Source organism: Castor canadensis, chromosome 7 (assembly GCF_047511655.1).
Source record: "Castor canadensis chromosome 7, mCasCan1.hap1v2, whole genome shotgun sequence".
Lineage (NCBI taxonomy): Eukaryota > Metazoa > Chordata > Mammalia > Rodentia > Castoridae > Castor > Castor canadensis.
Window position 1 is genome coordinate 114213550 of NC_133392.1, and position 26464 is coordinate 114240013.

General features: G+C 37.8%; 1 pseudogene; it reads left to right on the forward strand.

Annotated features, from left to right (window-relative positions):
* Positions 1-2135: 2135 nt before the first annotated feature.
* Positions 2136-26464, forward strand: part of LOC109676273 (cytochrome P450 2J2-like) — a 35062-nt pseudogene continuing 10733 nt past the window's right edge.

Here is a 26464-nt window from a genome sequence, read left to right on the forward strand (position 1 = left end):
GCTGTGTTACTTTCAATAATGTGCTAGAGAATAAATTGCTTTATAATCTGATCCAATTAACTTTAGACTCAATCTCAGGAACAGTCTTTGAGGACAGTCTTGGCTTTGCTGTAGCTCAGGAAGGATTTTATTAGCTGCCCCTTTCCCTGATTGTTCCTGGAAAACTGATTGTTGGCTTATGGCTTAGGTATTATTTCATGGAGCTATCAGACTCCTCTGTTTTGCTTACCATCAAATTCTGTATCATTGAAGCATTAGTGTCTGATTTATGTGACTAACATCTCCCAGTAGGAGAGCTCTATTCTGTGAGCAATGGTGGTCCAGTATTCTCAATCTTATGTCTTCTGGTAATATTTCTGCCCTATAAGTGAGGACTGGATGGAGGACCACATCCCTGGATGTCTCAATCTGTTGCCCAGAATGGTTTCTGCAGCTTGGAGTTTTGGATGAGAAGGCAGATGAGAAATGCTGGCAGCCTTTCCCTTTCAGAAAGATACTATATCCTTCAACTGCAATTGAGGATATGTGTTCTTGGCTATACATCCCTAGTAAGGAACGTCTGTCACACTAATGTGGGGTTCCTGGTGTGGTGAGGAGAGGGAGGGGCAAAGAGGGGAACTGGAGAAGGGAGAGAGAAGAATGAGTTATGGTTCAAACTCTGGCTGCTTTTTATCAAGATTTGGTGAATGTGTTAGGCATAAGCAAAGGGGAAGTGCAAAGGGAACCTAAAACGGAGGATTCTTCAAGAAGGGAAAAATACTAGGTATCAGGTTAAATATAAGCAGTGACTACTGGAGGAAGAGATCACGAGGTCTCTGAAGTAAAACCATTGCAATTAAACTTTCTAACTTACATGTGACCACAGCAAAAGGACCAGGACCAAGCCATTCCTGTAACAAAAATTAACTGATCATCTATTTTATGGGCTATACGCTGGGCTAACAGTTTTGATGTAATGCTTTGTAGTCTTTAAAAAAATTTCCAACTAGAGAACCTCGGTTAGATTGTTTCAGACCCATGGATTCACTTATTCACCATTACTTAGTATTTAACATTTGTTTTCTCAACTCAAAAACGGACTAACAAGATCATCTCCTGCGTAACTCAGTGAAAGCGAAGTTACTCATTTAAAGAGCTGAGTGCGCTGTCTGGCATATACAGTAAGAGCCCCAGAAAGGCTCTGTGCTGTTGCAGTCGCTGGGTAAGAGGGGATTGGAAACCAGAAGCTCAGATGTGTGAGGCGCTGTCTGAGATGCATAAAAATCATAAATCCAAGGGCCTACAAGGGTGTGGAAGAAACGAGGACTTTTAAACTGATAGCCGCTCTTCCCCTCACCTTTTCCCTGGGAATTCAGCTTCAGGAATCTTTGCTGCTGCAGCAGGGGACAAAAAGCTGTAGGGCTTTCCTGGGAAGGAGGCTCATGGGGAGAAGAGGCAGGCAGAGGGTCAAATGGCCCAGGAATGGAGGGAAGTAGCATTGTGAAGGCTTGGCGAAATATGGCAAGGACAGGTTGGGGAGAGGCGGGGAGGGCTGTGGGGAAGAGATGTTGCAGGAGGGCTCAGAGACTGCGAGGGCACCAAAGCTTTTAGGAAGCAAGTTCATTAAACAAGCTGGCGGCTATTCAGCGGACTTGAGTACAAAGGGGGCTTTCCTTATATACCATTTAGAGCAGGTTACAGAAATGGGGTGGGGGATACAGCTTGTGCCATACATAATCACATGTTATTTCATTGGCTGCTTTAACCTCTGGGGCGAGGTGACCTTTTCTGGTTTTTCTTTGTGTCACTGTAGCACTCATTAATCTCTCTTCCCTCTCCCTGCCTTCCTGCCACAGAGGCTCATGAAGGGCTGTGATGGCGAGAGGCTTCTCAGAGGAGCCTTGCAGAGAATTCCCGAAGAGAGGCGTGGAGGTGCAGCGAACCCAGTGACAGACGGCTGCGGAGGGGCGAGAAAGCCGGGGTGGGGCGGGGCCAGGCACTGCCTGGAGGAGGACCGCGAGGGGCAGTGAGGGGCGGGGTAAGGAGGCGGGGCTAGAAGGCGGGTCCTGGATGAGGGGCGGGCCTAGGAAAGGGGCGTGGTCATACATGCCTGGGGAGGAGCGGGGGACCAGTGAAGGGCGGGGTGGAGAGAAGGGGCTTGGGGTTGGAGAGGGTCCGGCGAAGCTAGGAGCACTAGGTGGTGACCCACAGGGATGGTCCCCTATTCAGACCACCGAAGAACCAGCGGACTTCAGAGCCATGTTGGCGGTGGCGGGCTCCCTGGTGGCCGCCTTCTGGGCGACGCTCCATCTCCGGACGCTCCTACTGGCTGCTGTCTTCTTTCTGTTCATTGTTGACTTCCTCAAAAGCTGGCGCCCCCAAAACAACCCTCCAGGGCCCTGGCGCCTGCCCTCCCTAGGTAGCTTTTTCACGTGAACGCTGAGCAATTGCACTTTGAGATTCAGAAGGTAGGAGGAGGCAAAGGTATCTGTAAATCTTGACCTGCAGGTCAAGGAACATCTGAGAATCTGAGGAAGGGGTTGTGGGGGGGGCGGTGCTCTAAGGCTGATGCTAGCAACTGCAAACCCAGTCTGAGTGTCCTTTTCCTTACCTGTCAACTGTTATTCTACCTGCCCCTTCTAGTTCTGGAAATGAATTCAATGTCTGTTACTCTACTGATCACGTTATGTTCCTTAGCTCACTTAATTGTGTGTTATCTTGTTAAACATTGTTGAAACATCTTATTTATCTTCTTTGAAACACCTTATCTTCGTTTCATATTATCCTTAAGAATGCTATACTTTCCTTCTGAGCCGCTCCATCCCCTATGTAAATAGTGGAAAAGCTACCTAAATCCTTATAATTTCCAGTAGAATAACTCCCAACTCCATCCTTACTGAGCCCCTAACCTTCCTCCTGCTCTTGCAGTGCACTCTCACCAAGTAATGATTTAAAAGTGCCAGACTTTTGAATTTTCTCAGTGCACTCACTGTCTAAAAATGGAACTCATATTTCTTGCCCACCTCTATCCACCTCTATAAACTTCTCCCTCTAGAGCTTCCTAACTCAGGGCTCTGTGTTCTTTGAAGTTCTCTCAAACATCCAAACATTCTCAAGAATCTTCAGCTGGCTTCCTTTCTATTAAACACAGGCATCTTGTGCAGACCCCACTGTGGCAGGTGACTATGAAGATTAAACAGTGAGTGGTCCACAGGAGCACAGCTTAGAGCTGGTACACAGCCAACAGTAACTAGCTCCCTTTTCCCTGCAAGAAGCCTGAGGTGTTTTAAACATCTGCTTATGTACTTGAGTTCAGATGGACAACATTCTACTCTAGGACAGAAACAACCATAGTAGTGACAGAATTCATCACAGAATTTTAAAGCTATAGACTGTGGCTTTTAAAAAAATGTGTTGATAAATTCCCAAGTATTTGGGGATTTTCTTATTATCCTTAATCAATGATTTCCAGTGTGATTTCCTTTTCTTTCTTAGTTTCTCCACCTCCTTCATCACCACTTCTTCCTCCTCCTCCTTTCTTTCCTTCTTTCTCTTTTGTTCATTTTTGAGACAGGATCTCACTATGAAACCAAGGTTGGATTTAAACTCACAATCTTCCTGTCTCAGCCTCCTGAGTGGTGGGATTCACAATTTTGTCACCACAGTTGGCTTCCACAATTATTTCATTATGGTCAGTGAATATACTCAATATGGTTTCAGTTTTTTAAAAACTATCAATGTCTATTTGGTGACACAAGATAAAGTATATCTTGATAAATGAACAATGCTGCTTTAAAAAATGTGAATTCTACTCTTCTCAAATGGATTTTCCTATACATATTAATTCAATTTCACTGGGTAACAGCATTGTTTAGTTATTCTATGTACTTGCTCACTTCTTACCTACTGATTCTGTCAATTATTGACAAAGATATGTTCCAATTGCAAACTCCAGTGTTTGTTCATTTGTTTTCATTCACTTCTTTCTCCATTCAGTTCTGATAGCTATTCCCTCATATATTTGGAAACTGTGTTTTGTACATAGTGCATCTTAAAGATTGAAATTTCTTTTTAATGAATTGACCCTTTTAACATGTAATATTCCTTTTTATCACAAGTAGATTTTCTTTGCCCCAACCTGCTTTATGTAATATAATATAGCTATGTGAGCTCTCTTTTGATTAATATATTTCATGATATTTGAATGATATATTTTCATTCTTTCACTCTACCAACATATCATCAGATTTAAAATGACTTCAACTAGGCATTATATACTTAAGGTTATTTTAAAAATTACTTCCCTTTCTGTACTTTGGAAAATATAGGCAATTTCTACTCAATGTATGTATTGAGTTCTATAATTTTATTGTTTTCAGGCTTTTGCTCAGTTTTCATTTCTGTTTCCCCTTACTCATCTTTCTGTGGGCTACCTTGACATCTTTTAAATAATTCTTGTTTTATTTGTCTGTGGTGTTTTGGAGTATATCTCTTTGTATTGTTATTCAAGTAGTTGCAATAAAGATTACAATATGTTTATGTAGCTTATTAAAATTTGCAAGTGCAACACTTTCCACTTCAAATGAAATATACTTAAATTACAAACATTCAAGGGCATTTACCCTCCTTCCTAATAATAGAATTGTCTTAATCATCATCTCTACATACATCAGAAATTACATTAGACAGTACTCTAATTTTGCTTTTAAATTCAAATGCAATTTTGAAACTCAGGAGGAGGGAATTAGCTAATTGTATTGATGCTTTACTTACCCTTTCCCTTGCTCTTTCTGCTTTCCTGAGGTTCCAAGTTTATAATCTCCCTTCTGAGCAAAGAGCTTTCTTTAGAGAGGCTTTTAGAGGAATGCTGGAAAGAAAAAAAAAATCTCTTAGTTTTCCTCCATCTGAGAATGTCTTATTTCACCTTCATTCTGAGCTTATTTTCACTCAGCCTTTTTAAATGTTGTGCTACTTCTTTCTGGCCTTTGTGGTTTCTAGTGAGAAGTCGGCTATGATTTGGATTGCTAGTGCCCATGGGTATTGAGGTTTTTCTCTCTGGCTGCTTTCTAGAAATATTCATTTATTTATTTATTTTTAGAGTTTATTATGATAGTATTTGTACTATTAGGGGGTTATGCTGTTTGGGTTTTTCAGTCTGAAAGTTTGTACTATGGCAGTTGGCTGAGTTTCAGCCATTCCCTTCTTAAGTATATTTTCAATCTCACATTCTTTTTCCTCTCCTCTGTACTCTTGGACTCCGATGGCACAACTGTGAGGTCTCTTGGTGTTGAGTCAGAGGGCCTTGAGGCTCAGTCTTTATTGTTTCCAATCCAGGAGACAACAGATCAGGTATTTTCCTCTGTTTTCTCTTCATTTTCATTGACACTTCTAACACTACTGTTCTGTTTTTGAGCAGTTCTACTAAGCTTTTAAATTTACCTTTTGTAGTTTTCTGCAGACATTTACCTTTGGTTCATCTCTGTCTTTTAATTCTTTTCTCTGATTTCCTATTTTATTTCTTTCAAGAGTTTTTGTAATTATTAATTGAAACATTTTTTGAACAGCTGCTTTAACATATGTCATATCCTATAATTCCAAAAATCTATGTAATTTATTCTAATAGAGATTGCCCTGGTACTGGGTAAGGTGAATAATTTTGTGTATTATGTCTATCTCCTAGAAGTACTGTGTGTTATTATTATTTTATTGTTGTGCTGGGTGGGGGTATGTTGTGGCATTTACAAAAGTTGTTACAATATATTAAATATATCATACTTGAATTTACCCCCTCCAACATATTGTATATTACATTGTAAACTTACTCTGGATATTACGTACATCTTTTACTTAGCAGGTAGCCTGTTGAGGTTCTGAATACTGACTTTTGTGGGCAGTACTTCAAATGTAAATTTAGGTTATAAATCCTCTATAGAGCTATTTAGGCTTCCTCACATTGTGTTGCCAACTTCCATGGGATTCCACCCCACACTATCATCAGTATAACCTAGAGACACAAACATCAACCCTTCAGGGTATGGTAGCCACATGCGTACTATGGGGATTAATAGAGATCTGTCCAAAAATCTCATTTTTGTAATTTTAGATATAAAACAAGCAGAGCTGAATGGTTTAATAGTTATAATTTGATTTAAGTTCTTGTATTTGGGAAACATCTGGATTTTTATGTTCATTTTCACTTAATCTTTATGATAGGTAAACATGTTAGGTTCCATTTAGTGGCATTTCCATTTTACCACTGAGGAAACTGGCTGAGAACAAACAGTAATGTGATTTCCCCAGGTTATTCTGCTAGATAATGGCAAAACAAAGGCTAGGATCCAGGATTATTTGAATTGTGCACTTCTTCCCTGCTCATGCCAACTGACCTTGCATAATGAAAATAGAGGATAATTCATTCATCATGACATAGAGGATAGATATCCACTCATAGACTTATTTATTCAGCAGGTAATTACTGTTTACCACTCCAACAATATTACAAGACAGTATATGATGAAATGTTTAGTATATACTCTGGTAGCCAATTGGTATATCAGGAGATGGGATCACTGGGGATGTGAAAAACTTGCTTTTGTACAATATTGTAATATAGTAGTCTGAACTTTAAAGGAATGTTTACAAGATGCTAAAATGTAAGAAAAATTTAAATGAAGGAAAACTGCATGATCTAATACACAGGGAGAAAAACAGTGAAGAAACTGGCATGTTTATAAGGCATGTGGAGAACTTTAGCTCCCCTCTCATTTTCTAAACTTCCTCTCCCATGGATATACACCTTATTATAGGAGAATTTATTTAAAAGAGAGAAAATCTTACTGTATTAAAGTGAGAAAATTGAGCATAAGTGAGATATTGGTTGGCATGTACATCAACCAGTTTGTAACAAAGGGACCCCAAAATAAAATGGAGTAAACAAGATCAAAATTCCTCTCAACAAAGAGTTCATTTGTATGCATGAAGTCTAGGATAGGAAGGCCTCTTTGTACTGCAAACTCATTCATCTGTGTTGTTACTTTGATCTTCCATCTTGTATGAGTTCTGTCTCATGGGAAGTAGGAAAGGAGAGGTGATGATCAAGCAGCTTTCATTAAGGGTGTGACCTAGAAGATGCACACACAACCACTGCCACCATCGAATGGCCACACCTAGGGAGGTTGGGAATGGGATTTTTTACTAGGAAGTCATTTAGCCAACTAACACTTACACAACTCCATCACTCAGATTAGAAGGAATTCATCTTCATCCTTTCACTGATCAGTGAGACCTACAGAATGTGTTCACTAGCTGTGTGATAAATCTCCTTGACTCTTTTTCTGAAAACAGAATAATTCATAGGATTATTATAAATATAAGTTAGTAAACATCAAGTAACTGCCAGGATGCCTAGTTCATAGTTGATACTTATGATTATAGTTTTTTTTTTTTACCCTGCTCCTTCTTTGAAAGCTTATCCCACAAATTCGAGAAAAGCCAGTTGCTTGCACGTCAGGCAGGATTTGTCTGTCTTGGTTGTGGATTCTGTGCATCAGCCCACTCCCTACTCTGTCCTTCCATTCCTTTGTATGCACCATTACCAGAGCCTAATTGTAAAAGTACACTGCCTTTAGTATCAATAATGGTGGTAATTTGATGATTGGTTCTATTATTATGGCTAGTTATGACTATAAACCTAAAGATGGAATTTAGTAATGTTCCCCATTTCATACATTTGAAAACTAAGACACATAAAATTTCAGAAATTTTTCCCCAAATCAATCAGAAAGTAGGAAGCAAAACCAGGATTCATCCCAAGTCTGAACCTTTCAGCATTTCATTGTGTCACACACCTACTCTATCATTTTCTGGCTTCTAAACGGAAACCAAACATGTTCCAAATAATACACCTGGTGATGAGATTCCTTGCCAGACTTGTGTCCCATATTCTTTATCATCTGAGAAGCTACTTTTTCTAGAAGCCTTCCCTGGCCCTTCCATTTCTCTTATGTGCTTCCTAACCTTCCCTCATCAAATAATTTATAAGATCTGATTTTATTATCTGTTCATTTCATTAGATTGTAAGCTTCTTGAAGTTAAGGACCTATTGAACTCCACAGCACCTGGCACTGAACTGGGCTTTGTTCTATCACAAACCTTCACTCCATCCAATATGGATAACCATTTTATTACCAAACACCCACATTTTTTAGCTTTTGGATCTTTATGTGATGATCCTGCAATCTAAACTGTGTTTGCCTTCACCTTTTGCTGGCAACCTGACCTTCATTTAGGACCTGGATTGAACTTCATTTCTCCTTATATGTGTCCTCCCTTATCTTCAGTGGAAATTTGTTTCTTCTTATGATAGTTTCACCTCCCTTTCTACAAGCACTATAGCATATGTAATGTGCTATACATTACCCATTTTTCTGTATAAGTAAAGAAGAGATGACCTGCGAGATCATTATTCTCAGCAGGAGTTCATGGACTCCAAGACATGCACACAGTCTGCATAAATGTATTCATGTGCATGAGATTTACTAGAGAAGAGATGCATGACATACACTTGATTTTCAAAGGATTTTGTAGCCCATAAAATCATAAGAACCTCTGTTATAAAGGTTTATTATTATTTCCTTTGATTTCCTTTTTACTGGATAGAAATGCTCTTAGATATAAATAAATACACAATGAGACATTTTTAAATGAGATTTAGCAAGAAAGGCAGAATCTTACATCTCTTTGTGCCTCTTCTGTTATTAGTACACACACTCGTGCATACATGCATACATACATACAAACAAAGTCACCAGTAACTTTATAGAACTTTGTCATATATCATTCAGGATTTGAACATAATGAAAATGAAATTATATTTGTAACTTTTTGTTGCAATTCTATATATTGACATATGGCATCTACATATCATTAAGAAAAAGGAGCACACCATTCAAAAATGTTTAAAAGATATAAACAGGTAACTTTTAAAAATGCAACAAAATTTTTGAAGGAAATATATTAAGCCTAATAAGTACACAAAAAGCTTGTATTTCTCATGCCCGTTAGGCAACACACACACACTCTCACACACTCACACACACTCACACTCTCACACACACACTCTCACACATACACTCTCACACACACACACTTTTGTGCTATGGAGAACTCTGAGTAATAGATATTCAACTACTGCTCTTGGAAGACTTATTTGACACAGTCTTTTCCTCTCTTTATGTCTTTGTTCTGTTGTTGCTTAAGAACTTAGATTAAGTGAAATCTCTCTCAAACTTCCCTTGGTTGGTCTTTCTGGCTCAACTTCATATTATTTTTCTTTGTTCATAGCATTCACCTTGCTGCACCATGTATTTTAAACACTTTATGTTACATTTGGAGTTTTCATCATACAATTAATTTTCCTGTATCTTTCTGCCTATATAAATCCTTTCTGCTTTCTTTTTCTATTATCCTTTATGATTTAAAAACTGTTTTAGATTCTTGAGCCATCTTATTGTTAACCTCTTTTGTTTCATTACTCTTTGTTTTAAAATTTTTAAATGACCTTCCTATATAAATTGAAAAAAGTGTGCTCTGCCTCATGAAATCTTTTCTGACGCCATCTGGGTCATTTAATACTCATAAAGCAATTGACAGTAAAACCCACTGTATTTCAGAATTGTTGGATAGGGTTACAGGAGATCATTTTACCTCTCTGTGTTTACTTCATTGAGAACACCCTAAAAGTTTTTAATCTAGTTCTGTTGAAAGACAAATATAAATGAGCAGAAGCATGGTAAAGTTAGAAGACTGACGTTCATTTCAGCAAGCACATTAGTGTGCTGAATCTGCCCCAAGTACAAGCTTAAACTCTAGTTATATATGTTGCTAGCTGGAATCCATTTAACTTAATCTGAGGTTTTCAACTGTTTTCCAACATCTTTAGAGAATATTCTAAATTAGTTAAGAAATCTTTTCTTGTAAAACCAAAAAGTTCAGACATTCTTGAAAATGAGTTAAAATTTTTTCATTACTATGGATCCATTACCACCACTACATAGAAGAAAAGACATGTAGTTCTGCAGTCTTCCCTTACTAACAAGACAAGACAGCCTATTCTAGAGATGAATGAAGTTAACAGGGGACTCTGGGTCAAAAGAACAAAGAAAAATAGGGTTTTGGCTGTTTTTAATGTGAGTGGAGAGTAGTGGGAACAGACTAAAACCATTTCACCAGATCAAATGGGCCAGCATAAGTCCAGGGCACTATGATTGACATAGGGGTGTGAGTACAGGGGAATGGAGGTGAAAAAGAGAGCCACAGACACCTGGGGGAATTTGTCCTTTCTGTCGATTCTATGCTATAGCTAGACATGACCCAGATGGACAAATAACTGAGACAGAGTCTACTAAGTGTTGTCTCTTGAACAGACAGGTCAGAATGAAATTTGATTATAGACCATATGCTGTCATTTGATCCATATTTGTACAAATTTGCACACTTATATGAATTTCTCCCTCCACTTCTCTCACTCTCCCTCCCATTCCAATGTCTGCTTTCTCACTTCCACTAAATTCTGAGGTCCCAGGGTCATCTAATATACATAATGCCAAACAAATTCCTGCTCCAAAGTAAGAGTTTTGTCACAATGGCTACTTTACTGCTGTGAAGTTGCTATGGGATTAATGAAATAAAACATGAAAGATGCCTAACAACAAGCCCAGTGAATGTAGCTGTCCATGACCAAGAGTGTTAACTTCCTCCACTTCAGTGTGTCCTTGTCTTTGTTGTCACTGTGATGTATATCAATGTCCATTTGCACAGAGTTCATTCATTCATCAGAGATTCATTGACTGGTTGTGTGCCTGGAACCAGAAAACAAAGTGGCTTTCATGTTGTTTCTTATATTCCTCCTCATAAAGTAGTTCTGGGGAGGAATCATTTTCTCTTTCCATAGCTGAGTTGCTGAGTGAGACTCCAAAAGTAAAACAACTTCCCCCAAGAGCCCACAGCTAATCAACCATAGAGCCGTAAGTTCATATGATTCCAGAGCTACAGAGAGTTTACCCTCGTGTCTATCCTTCACTGCACTTTGCATAAGTATCAGGTGTTTAGGAGTTTGCATGTTCCTCCGGTTAAACAGACATTTTTATACTAAGAAGTCCAGGCTTCCGACATTTACAAGGCCCTGGGTTTGATTCCCAGCACTGTAGACAAACAAGTTCAGGTTTGCTACACCAGACGGTCAAATTTGATGTATTCTCTATCTCCAGTACATGCGTGGATGCTTCAAGTTAGAGACCTTGTTCATTTTGTGTACTTACAGACTTATGCCTCATTCTGTGGACACATGGTTGATACTCACTCCATTCATACTGATTGAATATAAGAGTGAATGTTTAGTAAGGAAATTTCCATGTTGAACCAAATTTAACTTCATTTTAGTGGAGAAGAGGAGATAAAAGTTCATAAACATTCACATCAGACTAAAGTGCAGCCCTGAACACACACATGAACACACAGACTCCTCTCAACATGAACCCTTTAGCTACACACATACCTGCTATCCCTGAACACACAGACATGGGAACATTCAGCTTTGACTGTTTTACTATTTTTCAGCTCATGAAGAAATATGGGAACATTTTTAGCCTGCAATTTGGTTACATACATTCAGTGTTTATAACAGGACAGCCTCTAATCAAAAAAGCTTTTACTAGCATGGAACAAAACTTTCTGGACCATCCCATCACACATATGAGACAGTGTGTCTTTAATAAGAATGGTAAGTTTTTTGCCACTAAAAAATACCCTTGAAATCCTCATGGCCTGGTAAATTGTCTTTCTGTACCTTTAATTTACCACCCCTCCCAGAAACTAGCCCTATTTTGAAAGGCCTGCCTCTAAAGGAAATTAGATGCTCAAGTTTCCTGATTAAGATTACCCCTCAGAGGATTTAGCAGGGTCAGCCCTATAGAGTTTTGGAAGAAATCACAGGTACTTTCACAATTTACTCGGGACGCTTTGATAAGGAAATAACCATATCACCCAATTGTAGCTAGGAGGAAATAATATGTTCTCCTTTTTTTGGTTGCAAATCTCTTCAATTAGGAAAATGGACATGGCTCTACTTCCTTCTGCTACTGCTTTTTCCCCCTCTAGTTCCTTATTCTCTATCATTAAGGCCTTGTCACACAGGGCACTCTAGCCTTCTAGTCCATGTACAGCAGTTTGGCATGAATACTCAAAATTATCATTAAATAAATTTACATATTTAAAAATTGAAATTAAACCCTGAAATCTATTAATTTAACCATCACCATTTTTAGATTAGCCCTGATTCCTCTTTGAAATAATCTTTGAATAATATAAAACTCAATTAACTTTGTATCCATTCATTGTATTATCTGCTGTGTGAAGCACAGTGGTAAGTATGAGTGATATAGCAGACAAAATCCATGATATTATGGAACACATGCTCTGTGCTGATAGATAGACCATATCAGTAACCTGTAATAAATGAAACCCTATATTGTCATGAAAATAAGTGTAGGAAGTAATATTTCAGAGGTATGTAAGGTTCTTTTAGAATTCAAGAAAGTTATTGGAGGTAAATGACAATTTAATAAAGTGAAGACATAATCAATCAAATGGAATAGAACACGAAGAGTCCCTGAAATGAGGACAGGGACCTTGAGTAACCGAAAGGGGTCCAGTGTAGTAAGCTCAAAATTTAAAGATGATAATTAAATGTAGATGAAACTCTGAGCTTAGCCAGGGAGAGCATGTGTAAGTTCTTACCATGGATATTGTTTTTTACCCTAATGAGAATGGATGCTCATGCATGGTTTTAAGTAGAGAAGGAAATCATTCACCATATATGCTTAAGACTCATTTTGGATCCATGTAGAGAATGACATAAAGACAACTGAGAACTTTCATTTCATTTTAGGTTGTTGTAGGTCTTGCTCAGACTAGGGAGTCAGCAAGAAATGAGAATAGGTTAAATTAGTTGGATAGCTACAGTGAGTAGATATAATGACAAATAGCTACAGGTGTGACTACCACAAGGGAAGGTGATAGAAAGGGGAGAACTGAGAAGAGGATGAGGTATTCTGTTGGATTTGGCCTGTTTGTGGGCCTTTATCAAAACATCATGAAGTAACTATGACTGTGCAGAGTGTCACCCGCCTTTAAGTTGGCAAAGTCAAACAATAGTTGTATATATGAGTCTGGAGCACAGAGGTAAAACTAAATGGTGACTATCAAGAGATGTTATTTAAAATTGAAGGAATTTATGACTTTTTCCCAAAATGTAGAATGGGCAAAAAGGAGAGGAGGTTTTAGAACTTGGAAGATCTGCACTATTTCAACATTTTATAGAAGGAAATGAACCAGCAGAAAAAAATGAGTGCTTGATGCAGAGAATCAGAAAGAAAATCATAAAGTGTGGGACTCAAGAGTTACACTGGAAAGGAAAAAGTATTTTAACAAAGAAGTATCTAGCTGCTGAAAGACCACATAAGGAGAGTTTGAATGGGTTTGCTGTATTTGACAAAGATGGTCTTTTCATTGGGATGGTAGAGGCTAAGGCAGATATTAAAAGATGTTGAAGAGTTCTCACAAAGTAAAGAAATGAAACCATGCATGAACAGAAGGGCAGTGGGCATCAAACAAGTGGTAGAGCACTGCCTAGCAAATCTAAGGCCCTGGGTTGAATTACTAATAATGCCCAAAAAAAGTGAAGAAATGGAACAGAGCATGGTATTATACCCTGATGTTCTTGCCTTTTCCTCTGATGCTCTTTTTGTATGGAATATTCACCCTCCTTCTTTCTTGAGTCTTTTCTTCATCTTTTAAGGCCTCCATGGATAGGACCTTTTATAAAGCCTTTCTTTAACTCCTTAAGCATAATGACTATGGATTACTCAAGAGTACTTTTTTGGTATTGAGCTTAACATTTATATTAAGTCACATAAATACTCATGTGACTCCTAATCAAAACATGGGCTTTAGAACAAGAAGGTTTGCATGAATACCTGATTAACAACTTAGTACCTGCATGTCCTTGCAAAATTTACATTATTCTTCTCCTATTCCTCAGTTTCCACATCACTGAAATAGGTCAGAGGATGATAATCAAACTGTAGAGTTTGTGTGAGTACCGAATTCCATAATATATTAAAATGCATACTAAAAGAGCCTGATAGTGCAAGCTATCTGCAATGTCAGGCATTATGTTCACTGCTCTTGTATTATTTCTTTGAACAGTTTTCTTGTGCCTTTATGTCCCTCCTTCTTTCCATATAGTACACATTTCTGTACCATTTGAAAAATATTTAGGTAAAGAATCACAATACTGTAATGCTGACTTTCATTTCCCAGGATTGCTCATGTCCAATGGCCAGATATGAAAGGAGCAAAAAAAGTTCACCTTGATAATGCTACGGAACTTTGGTTTAGGAAGGAAGAGCTTAGAGCAGCACATTCAGGAGGAGGCCCAGCACTTTGTTGAGGCCATAGAAGAAGGTAAAGATGAGCATTTTCATGGAACCGGTCTAGGATGCTGTAACCAATTCATTTACTAAACAAATGCCTATTAATTATCCAATAGCTGCACAGTCCTGTGCTAAGCATTAAGTATAGAACAGAAAACATCTAACCATGACCCTGTTCTAGGAGTGCTAGAATTAAGCACAAAAGGAAAGGCATTATTCACAATATTGAATTTAGCCCTGCTGTTCACTTTGACTTGCTTGGCATTGACTGAGTACTTCCTGTTTGTCATACACTATTTAGGGAGTTGTAGCCAGAGTTTCTTATATGACTCTCTACTAGATATGTCTTCTGTCATATTGAGTAGACCATTTATAGAAACTAGAAATAATCCAATGACCTGGAAGGATCCATCTCTTCCTTCTTCCACAACCAGGACAGCCTTTTGACCCTCACTTCGAGAACAACAACACAGTTTCCAATATCATTTGCTCCATCACCTTTGGGGAGCACTCTGAGTGTCAGGATGGTCAGTTTCGAGAGCTGCTGAGGTTACTGGATGAGGGCACTCATTTGGAAGCATCACGGGTGAGTCAGGTAAGCAGTTTGTTTCCCCATATTTTGGATAAGGAGATAAGTTTCTCCTATTTGCTTTTTAATTTTTGAAGCTAAAATAAAATACCTTAAATTGAAGTTCATACAAAGCTATGTGAAATCCATCAGTTGATTCTGCTTTTTAAAATAACATGAAACAGCTACTATATACATTCTTAACCTTCAAACAAAGTTCAAAATTGTCCATGATATAGTATATATGTAGGCTTGTCTTTTAAAAAGAACAACAATATTGCCACTGCATTTGAGCCTTTTCTTTCCAACTCCTCCCAACATATATTTCCCTCCTCCTTCTTAGGCATATTCTGAGTATACTTTCTTCTTGGTAAGCATCCTTTCATGGAGCTTTATGGACTCCAGCACAGCAAACTGAAAAATCAATTAGCTTGACTTCTAGCAAATAAAAATGGCATGAAGAATAAGAAATAGATACCTCGAGAGTAAGGTGGAAGAATAACAGGTTCATCTAAGTGACTCCATGAATGAAAAGAGTCAGGGTATCAAAGGACAGGCTTTAGTCTAAGGAGAGAAAAGAAAGAGCATCAGGAATCACCAAAGAGGGAGCAATACAGGTGTAATTCCATGGAGAAAAACAAAGACAGGAAACCACGCACAACACCAGCTCAGCTTCCTGAGTAGGATGAGGGAGCCAAAGTAATAACTTGGTAAGCCAGGAGGCCCTGATGAGAGACTTGCCATCCTAACTGAGGGACAAGATAGTGTTCTCTGAAGTCTTAAATCCAGTGCAGGGATTTGCTGCAACAGTGATTTCTCCAGCATTGGGAAAGAAATCCATTTTCTCACTCCCCATATCTCAGAGAGCTAAGGCCAAGTACCATCTTGAGAGGGTCCTTAATGTCTAAAACTAAGCTAATCTTGGGACTAAAAACAAGGAACAATTAAGTCAGGGTGTCTCGGGAACCCCCACCTTCAGTATTTTGAGAAGTGGTGATAGGGAGGGGTGGTAGTAGTGAGGGGGAATGTCAGTCTAGATCCTATTAAGAGTCTCAGTAGAGAGGAGCTCAAACTATGAAGGGTGTTATAGTCTATGGTTCTACCCTCTGTGGCGAGGAGTGAAGCACCCATGCATCACTACAGAGACTGAGAAACCCAAGCCCAAGCCTGGATTGCTCAACCTCCCTAGTAGCTTAGGTCTAGTGGACTGCACTATATACCAGGTTCTTTTGCTGTTGGGAATCATCTGAAAGCTCTTAAACCAGCAGGCTGAGAAATCTGGGCAGTACAGAGATTGCATTGTGAAGGACACAGTGGTTTGTGGTGCCACACTCTGTGATGAGGAGTTAGCCCTACTGGCAGTGTATCAGCAGAGAATGAGAGAGCCAAGCATGAGCTCATGGTTAGAGTATTATTCAGGCTCCCTGTTGATTCTAGGTCAAGCAGACTTACTATTTCTCCACCTTCATCCCTCTCTCAGGGATATTTACTGTTCGGCAGATCTGAAAGCTCTGAGACTTGTAGACAAAGCACCTAATTTCCTTTTTTAGTTCTCCCCTTCCAGTGCAGAACTAGGGGCTCTGTTTGGTTCCTCACTCTCTGACACACTCATGAAAAAACCCCTAGCCATGGACATTTGCTTCCCTTGGGTGCACAAACTGTGTGAGTGGCGGGGGGTGGGGGGGTGGGGAGGGGTCTGAATAAGAGCTTGTGCCCAACCACAAGCTACAAAATTCCTTGGGGCAGCAGTGGCTGCAGGTATGCTAAGAAGGGAAACTGATAAAGTGACTGCAGATCTGACACAACTGCTCCTTAACCAGTTTAGCTCTCAACCTGTGTGCATACCAGCCTGGCACAGTTGTTGCTGTTATAGCGGTTTGTTTTCTCCTCTTTGAATTTTATTGGAGATTGAGCCCTAAGGCGAATGCTGCTCACTAAGAATTAAACCATATAAAATTGGAAGAGATATCCACTCCAAAAGATACACAAGTCACAACCTAGAAACATAAAAATAGGAAAATTGAGGCAATATTACTCCTCCAATAGCTCAGAACTCCTTAATTACAAATTCAAAGAGTGAAATGCCAAATAATTTAAAAGCCTTATTTTAAAAAATGATCAATGACCTCAAAGAGGATTCAAACAAACAGATGAATGGAGGAAGTTAATAGAGTAGACCAAGCTCCCCGCCCAAAAAAAAAGACTGTGAAGGATTAAAGACAAGGTCAAGGAACTACTACCTTCAGATAGCATAAAATAAAAAACAGACAAGTGTGACCACAACTTCCAAAAACTCTGGTACATGATTAAGAGATCAAACAAAGAATTCACGGGGTAGGAGATAGAGGTAAGACACAAACTAAAGGTATAAAAAAGCTATTCAATGAAATTATAGCAGAAAATTTTCCAAATCTAGGGAATGATATGAATATACAAATACAGGAGTCATATAAAACTCAAAATAGAAATGAACAGAAAAGAAATTCTCCACATCACATTAGGATCAAAACATTAAAATCCCATAACAAAGAATGAATATTGAAAGCTGCAAAAGAAAAATGCCAACTCATTTACAAATGCAAACCCCAAAATACATCAGACCTCTCAGCAGAAACCCTAAAAGCCAGAAAAGCATGAAATGGTATAATTCAATGTCTGAAGGTAAATAAGTATCAAACATGATTACTATTTCCAGAAAAAATATCATTTAAAATCAATGGAGAAATAAAGAACTTCCAAGATAAGGACAAACTAAAGCAATTCATGACCACTAAGATAGTATTGCAGAAGATATTTAAAGGAATCCTACACACATGACAAAGAGACAGACAAATATGAGAGATCAGGAAAAAATAGATTCCAGAGAGTAATAGATGGGGAGGGAGAAAGAAAAAGAGAAACAGAGAGACTTAGAAAGATGAATACTGCAGTTTTCTCCCATATGTGGAATCCAGATTTTTTTTTTTTAAAAAGGGCGTTTGGACTTTTTGGAAGAGGACTATTTGGAAAAGAGAAACAGCAGGAGATGGTGAAATGGATAGATTGTGATTAAGGTATATGGTGTGCACATATGAAAAGGACATAATGAAACCTATGAAAATATTGTAAGAAACTTTTTTAAAAAGGATGTGTGTGGGGAGGTGGAGATAATAAAGGGTAATAAAGGGGGTGCATATTATCAAGGATGTATATGTATGTACAGAAACACCACAATGAAATCCCTCACTTGGTACAATCAATATACCTAATTAAATAATTTTTAATGGCACCTATTCTTTTTCTTGTCAAAGTTATTTTACATTTCTAGTTTTCACTCTGAGTCATGACAGTCTCCAGTTCAACAATTTCATTTCTTTTTCCTCCTATCAAGACAATCTAGGGAGTCAGGAAATTTCAGTGGGTTCCCAGCTGACTTCTGGATGTGTATGTCAGGAAAGAGAAATTTCTCAGAGGAGACAAAGTAGCTATTGAGTAGCTATTGAGTAAAAGTAATAAACATTTCTTAGAGTTCAGGCACTTTGATGGGCAACTGCATATATTTTACCGGTGTTAATTTTCACAACAGTCTTGTAAAAAATGAAATGAAACAGCATAGTGTGTGAAAGCTGGCTTAGGAGTATGCAATCAAATACAGATAATGGTCCCCCAGTTCTATGTTAGGTATTTTGTGTACCTCGCGTCATTCAGTATCCAAAATCACTGTGGGATCTCACTGGCAGCTAGATAAAGGATCAACAAAGCTTATTATTGCTACAATTATTATAACTATATAAAAACTGTATAACCAGAAGCCAGCTGAATATACATATCATATGTTTTTCTACCTTCATGTGCTGTTCATAATCCACCAGATAATAAAGAAGCCTTATTGAAAAACCAGTTTATTTCAGTTAAAATACAGCAAAGTTTTACGTATATAGAAATTACATCATACTGAGGGGACACCAACATGTACAACTACCCAAATACATACACATTTGTGATATTTTCATGAGGGAAAATAAATCATGACAAGGGAATAAAGTGGGTTTAAAAAACAGCTGCCACTTACAGGAACACGGGGTAGGGCAGCCCCAAGAAGGTAACATACGAAAAACTCCTTCATGAAGTGAGGAACTGGGGTTATGCAGATTTCAGAGGAAGAGGCACAACAAATAGTCACTGAAAAGGCCTAAAGCAGTAATACCTTCAATGTGATCACAGAGGCTGCTCTGCTGGACCCCAAAGTGTAACCATGACAGAAAGGAGGAGACAGGACTGCAGGGACTGGTCCTGTAGGGCTCACAAGAGAAAAGAATGAATTCAGACTTGAGTGTAATGGAAAGCCACTGAGGATTGAGTCAAGGAATGAAACCCTGTGGGTGCACTGTTAAATGATACCTGGGCAGGCTCAGTGGAAAATATGCTGACATGTGGTTGTATGTGCAATAAGGAAAACCAACAAAAATTATGACCTTATCCAGGTTAATGATGAGAATGACAAGCACTTGGGGTGGTAAGAAGTGGTCTCAAGTACAATACATTTTACATGGAGAGGTTAAATTCCTGCCAGAGGGATGAGAGAGAAAAGAGGAGTCAGGATGAGTCCATAGTTGAAGTGTAAGAAAATAAGAATGGAAAGACAAGACTGTCTTTGAAAATGAAAAAGTGACACAATGTTTTCCTCATGATTATTTTGTTTTTCTTCACTAGCTCTACAATATGTTTCCACGGATAATGAAATTCTTTCCTGGACCACACCAAACTGTCTTCAAACTGGGAAAAAGTGAGATTGTTTGTTTCTCACTTGGTTAAAGAACCCAAGAGAGATTGGAATCCTGCAGAAACAAGAGACTTTATTGATGCTTACCTCCAGGAAACTGAAAAGGTAGGATAAAAAATGTTTTATTCTCTTTCCACTCTAGTAAGAGTTTACCACAAGTTACAAGCATAAGAAAATAGTTGTCTTGAATCCACCAAATGCTTGAAACTTTCTGTTAGCCTCTAGCACTTATGGAAGAACGTTCACACGATATTGCTGCTTCCTGTGGACATGAAATGGACAGTCATTTCTCCAGATCTTTCCTTCAAATTATTTCCCTATGATAAAGCCCCTGTGGGTTGTGGCAACCAAAAATGCTCTGAATAAATCAATACATACTCCTTTCTAGAACAAGGCAAGACTTGAGGCAAGACTTCAAGTTTCCATGAAGAAAACCTCGTGTGCACCACGCTGGACCTCTTCCTAGCTGGAACTGAAACAACATCTACAACACTGCGCTGGGGTCTGCTGTACATGGCCCTCTACCCAGACGTCCAAGGTGAGCCTGTTGACTGTGTTAGGAGCACGACAGCATGGTGCTCCTGCAACATATGGCTCAAAGGAGGGCCAGAGGACAGCATGGTAGAATAGAAAGATTGGTAGAATAGTTATGAGGTGACATGCACCTGGATTGAGAAAATTCTTCACTTTTTCTGTGAGGATTTTGATGGGCTCTAATGTACAAATATTTGGGTCCCTGCTCTTTAGAGCCCAGAATCAAGAGGGAAAAGTGTGAAATGAATTAACCTTTAGATAGATTTCATGAAGAGTTACATTCTTACATAAAAATCTAGTCATGTCCTTCCTTTTTTTTTAGTAATACCTTTTCATTTTCCCCTAGATTCCATTCAGTCTTCTTAGACTGGGATATGGTGCCCTGTGATGTGCTCGCTTATGTCCTAGCTTCAACCTCACCCACCCTGATTGGTGGCTCTGCTAAACTACATGTCATTCTCCTGGCACTGTCCTTATGTATGCTTCTAAGTTTTGACATCTGCTCTTTCCTCTACCAAAAATGTACTTTCCCAATTTCTTCATATGGTGAACTGCTCTTTCTAAAAGTAGAATCTGCTCAAGTTCTACCTCCGAAAAACACTTCTCACTCCTCTAGGAAATTACTAACCAGGAAATCATTGGCATGTCTTCCTCCAGATATGCCATGATGCAGATCCATTGCTGTGTGTATCACACATCACTTATATAAATTCTCCACAGACTGTTTTCCCTTGGAGGACAGCGAACATTCACTACATGTTTCTTCCTCCATATTCTAGAACAGTTTGAGTAGATGGGGGGGATGAGAACTGTCCTTGTGCTGTTCTGCAAACTATGATGAACAGTTTATTGATGAGGCATGAAATAAATTTAGTAGCTCAAGATGAACTGCTTTTGCCCTAAGATAAAAAAGAATAAAGACTAGAGTGCTTCTCATAGTAAGAATAAATTTGTTCTTAACACTTTATTTCTTTTGTAAATTGGTCCATAAATATATGCTTATATGTGTATCTTTTTGGGTCATGATGTAAAATTCATTTCTACATAAGATTTTTTTTCACTTTAAAAACTAATGAGTTGGATATAGATTTGACTTTTGGAATAGAGGTTTCATAATATGAAGGGATTAAAGTGATAAATGGTAGATGTTTATACCTGTGTTCATATAACAATACTCACAATAGCCAAGAGCCTGAATTATGAGCCATAAATTGATAAACAAACATGGACTCTGTATGAAGTGGAAGATTATATCTTTAGACATAAAGAGAATTAAACTCTCATTTATGCTATCACTTGGATCAATTTTGAAGATTTAATGCTAAGTTAAATAAGCCATCACAAAAGCAAAAGTATATAATATTCCAATGAAATGAATTATATAGAGTAGTCACATTTGTTGAGACAGAAGGTAGAATGTTATTGGTCACAGGTGAGGGAGGGGGAATGAGGAGTTATTTAATAGATATAGCGTTTTAGTTTTACACTGTGAAAAAGTTCTAGTGGTTGCTTGCTCAACACTGTGAATATATTTAACATTACTGAATTGTGCACTTAAAAATAGTAAAGATGTACCAGAGGTGGTAGCGGTCACCTATCATTCCAGCACTTGGGATGGTCAGGCAGATCATGACTTTGAGGCCAGCCTGGGATACATAGAGAGAATATTTCTCAAAAAAACGTAAAGGGAGGAGATGAAAATGGCTAATGACATCTACCCATCCTTTGCATCTCTTTGGAAGTGACTTGAGTATCCAGAGAACCGCTAGAGATTAGGCTGCCAGTGGAAACCTTACAGTCTGCTCCATCCAGTACTGAAAAGTAGACACCACCAACTCAGCCCCAGAACAAGCCCTTTGGTTGTTAAGTAAACAACGCAAAGAAAAACAGAGGAAGTCAAACTAACTGACAAACAGCTCCTTCTAGGGAGTTGGCTGCCAAATGGGCCAAAGAAGGAAAAACCAGTCAGGATTTAGCTCTGAATTCATGCTAATGGCATACATAGGGTAGTAGAAACCTATCCTCTTTTTATTATTTAAAAATGCTTGCAAAGTTATTTTAGTTTCTATACTTTTTATTTTTTCCTTTTTGTTGATAGATTACTTTTCTATAGATGTTTTAAGTCACACTGATTGGGTTAAATATTTACAGATAATTTTTATGCTATTTTTATACAATTAATTTTTTTCTTTCTTTGATTTTTGTATTTCCTTTATATTACTTCTCCACTTAACATCTGATTTATTTGACCTTTTGTGCTCTGTATTTTTCCTTCTGTTCCTTTGGCTGTTGTCTTTTTATTTTTATTATTTTTTTCTGTTTTCAAGACAGCCCCAGGTTGTATGTGGTGGCTTATGCCTGTACTCCCAGAGATTCAGGAGGTAGAGATCAGGAGGATCGTAATTTGAAGCCAGCTAGGGCAAAAAGTTAGCAAGACTCCATCTCAATCAGTAAGCCAGGTATAGTAGCATGTGCCTATAATCCCAGTGATGTGGTAAGCATAGGTAAGAGGATTGCAGTTTGGGTCCCGCCCTAGTCAAAAATGTAAGACTCTCCTGAAAAGTACTTAAAACAAAAAAAAGAGGGTAGTCATGTGGTTCAAGTGGTAGAGCACTTGCTGAGCAAGTGTGAGGCCCTAAGTTGAAGTCCAAATACTGAACACAAATACACACACAGACACACACACACACACACACACACACACACACCTTCTCCTCACAGAGCCCAGACTTGCCTGGGACTTGTGGTCTCCCTTTCCCAGCCTCCAAAATTCGGGGATAGTAGACATGAGCTTCCACATCCAGCCTTTGATATTACTTTTTAGTCATATCTTCTTCATCTTTGTTCTTTCTCCTTCCCTAAATTTTTATTATCTTGCTGTCTTCCATTAGATCAGTCTTCTCCCTCTTTTATTATTTCTCTATTCTCTCTTCCACAATTATTTATTTTCTTTGTTTTGGCCTGGTTATTTGTCCCCTAGGTTTTTCCTTCTTTTTTCTTTCCCACTTCACTTTCGCTAGATTTTTATCTATCTATTACATTCATCTTTCTTGTTCTCCCCATCTATATACTTTTCCCTCTTCTCTTTCCATTTGTATGTCTCGGTATTTCACTGGTGTTATTCCTTCTATTTTATTTCCATTCCTATTCATTAACTAGTATCTTCTAAGTTGATATAGCAGTATCTTGCTCCCATATTTCTCAGACTATTGGAGTTGTTGTGGTCATTGTTTTTAATTAGTTATTACCATATTTCTGTAGTGGTGCATCTATCAATAGTGATTGCCTCTGCAGCTGGTTTTATCTTCTCTGAGTGCTGGGGATCAGGTACAGTGCCTTGAGCTTGTTGGATGTATGTTTGCCTGTGGATCTACACCCATCACCAGGTGGTGAAAAATGCACCTCCAACCTTGCCATTACACAGCCCTCCCATGCATTGCAAGTAGTTCAACTGAAAGAATACAGGAGATTACAACCTTTTAGCAATAACTTGGCCCCAGCAGTACAGAGGAACACAAGAACCAGGAAATACAAGGCAATATGATTCCTCTAAAAGACAACAAGTACTCAATAAGGATTGTGAAATGGATGAAATCACAGAAAAATCAAAAGAATGATTATAAGAATGATCAGTGAAATCAAACAAGATACTAATAGACACCTAAATTAATTCAAAGAGAATACAAATAAACATCTGAATGAAATGAGAAAGATAATGCAAAATATGAAAGAGGAATTCAATAGATCAAAATTCTGAAAAAATCAAATTGAAATTGTAAATGAAAAACTCAATAAGTCAAATAATAAAATCAGTTGAAAGCCTTACAGTAGACTAGATCAAATAGAACAAATTGACTGCATCAGGGATTGCAGACAAGGTAGGTAAATAGAATTTCAGAAAATAATAAAGAAAAATATTTAAAAGTACAAAAAGAACATACAAGACCTCTGTGACACTATTGAAAGACCAAACCTACAAATCATGGGTCTAGAAGAAGCACAAGCTAAAGGCATAAAAACACAGTCACTAAAATAATAGCATAAAATTTCCAAAAGACAAATAATAGCAGAAATTTTCCCAAAGACAAGACCAAGCAAAAAAATTCTATATGTTACGTTATAGTTTAACATTAGGTATACAGAAAAAAATTAGGTATACTGCAAAAGAGAAGGACCAAGTCATGTATAAAGGCAATCACATCAGAATAGCAGTGGACTTATCATTAGAAACTTTAAAATCTAGTAGAGTATGAAACAGTGTACTTTATTCCCTAAAAAAAAACTGACAAATTAGATTAGATTATACAGAAAAGTTTCCTTCATGATTAAAGGAAAATTAAAAACCTTCCAATGTAAACAAATCCAAATGCAACTCATGACCATTAAACCAGCACTACAGAATTATTTAAAGGAATCCCACTAAATATGAAGACATATACAACCATGAGAATATAGGAAAAATAAACCTCACTTGATAAATAGATAAGTGAATATGAATTAGTACAGATTCAAACATTTCATGAACAACAAGAGGACAGGAATTAGTACATAACTTACAATAGTAACACTGAATATTAATAGTCTCAAATCTCAAACTGAAAGACACAGCCTGATGATTTGCAACCAAAATGAAGACCCAAATCTTTGTTGCTTGTAGCAATCCATGTCACTAACAATGACACACATGGGCTTAAAGTGAAAGGATGGAAAATGGAACCCGAAAGCAAGCAAAAGTAGTTATCCTCATATCTGACACAGCAGACTTCAAACCAAAAGTAGCCAGAAGATAAAGAAGGTCACTTCACATTGACAAAAGGAACACTATATCAAGAAGATATAGCAATTGTAAATACATATGCACCAAATGTCAGCACACCCAATTTTATAAAATAAACACTACTGAACATAAAGACACAGAAAGGCCCCAACATGGTAATAGTGGGTGACCTCAATATACCTCAATCAACAATTGATAGGCCATCAGGAAAAAAATCAACAAAGAAATTCAGTATTATAGGACACTATAGACCAAATGGACTTGAGAGACATCTACAGAATATTTCATCCAATAGCCACAGAACACAAAAAATTTTTTCTCAGCAGCCCATGGAACTTTCTCCATGGGCTTTACTTTTACTTTTACTTTAAGTCATTAAGCAAGTCTTAACAAATAAAATAAAATTTAAATAATTTCTTATGTTTTGCCAGACCACAACAGAATAAAACTAGAAAGCAACATTAAGAGAAACTATAGAAGATATACAAACACATGGAGACTGAACTGTATACTTTTATAAGATCAGGGGTCATCAGAGAAAAAAAGTGGGGAAATTAATAAAATCCAAAAAGGAAATGAAGACAAAAACATGACATAATACACCTGTGAGATACAATAAAAGCAGTTCTAAATGCAAAGTTTATAGCTATCAATGCCTACATCTACAGAGATCTCAAAAACAAAAATCTCTTGATGCACTTCAAGATCTTAGAAAAACAGGAATAAGCCAATCCTAAAATTACTAGTAGGAGAGAAATAATAAAGATTGGAAATGAAATTAGTTAAATGAAAACTGAAGTGCAATACAAAAGATAAGTGAAAGCTGAATCTTTGAAACTATCAGAAATAAACATAGGGGGAAACATAACATGATGGTGGCATCGCTTACGACTCTCTGAAGAAGACTCTAATAGCTCAGGAAATGAGAACAATAATTGACAAATGGAATAGTATCAAATTAAAAGATTCTGTCTAGCAAAAGAAACAATCAACAAAGTAAAGAGATAGACTATAGAAAGGGAAAATAATTTGCCAAATATTCACTTGCCAGGAGATTAACATCTAGAATGTGTAAAGAGCTCAGAAATGTAAACAAAAAGACAATCAATAAATGGGCAGTGGAATTGAAGTGAGACTGTTCAAATGAAGAGGTACAAATGGCCAGTGAATGCAAGAAAACAACGTTCAATGACCTTAGATATCAGAGAAATCAAAACAAAATCAAGATTCCATTTCATTCCAGTCTGAATGGCTGTCATCATGAAAACAAATACCGATGGTGATGCCAAGGCGGTGTGGGGTAGGAAATGGTTTATTCTCTGTATGTGGGAATATAAATTAGTGCAGCCACT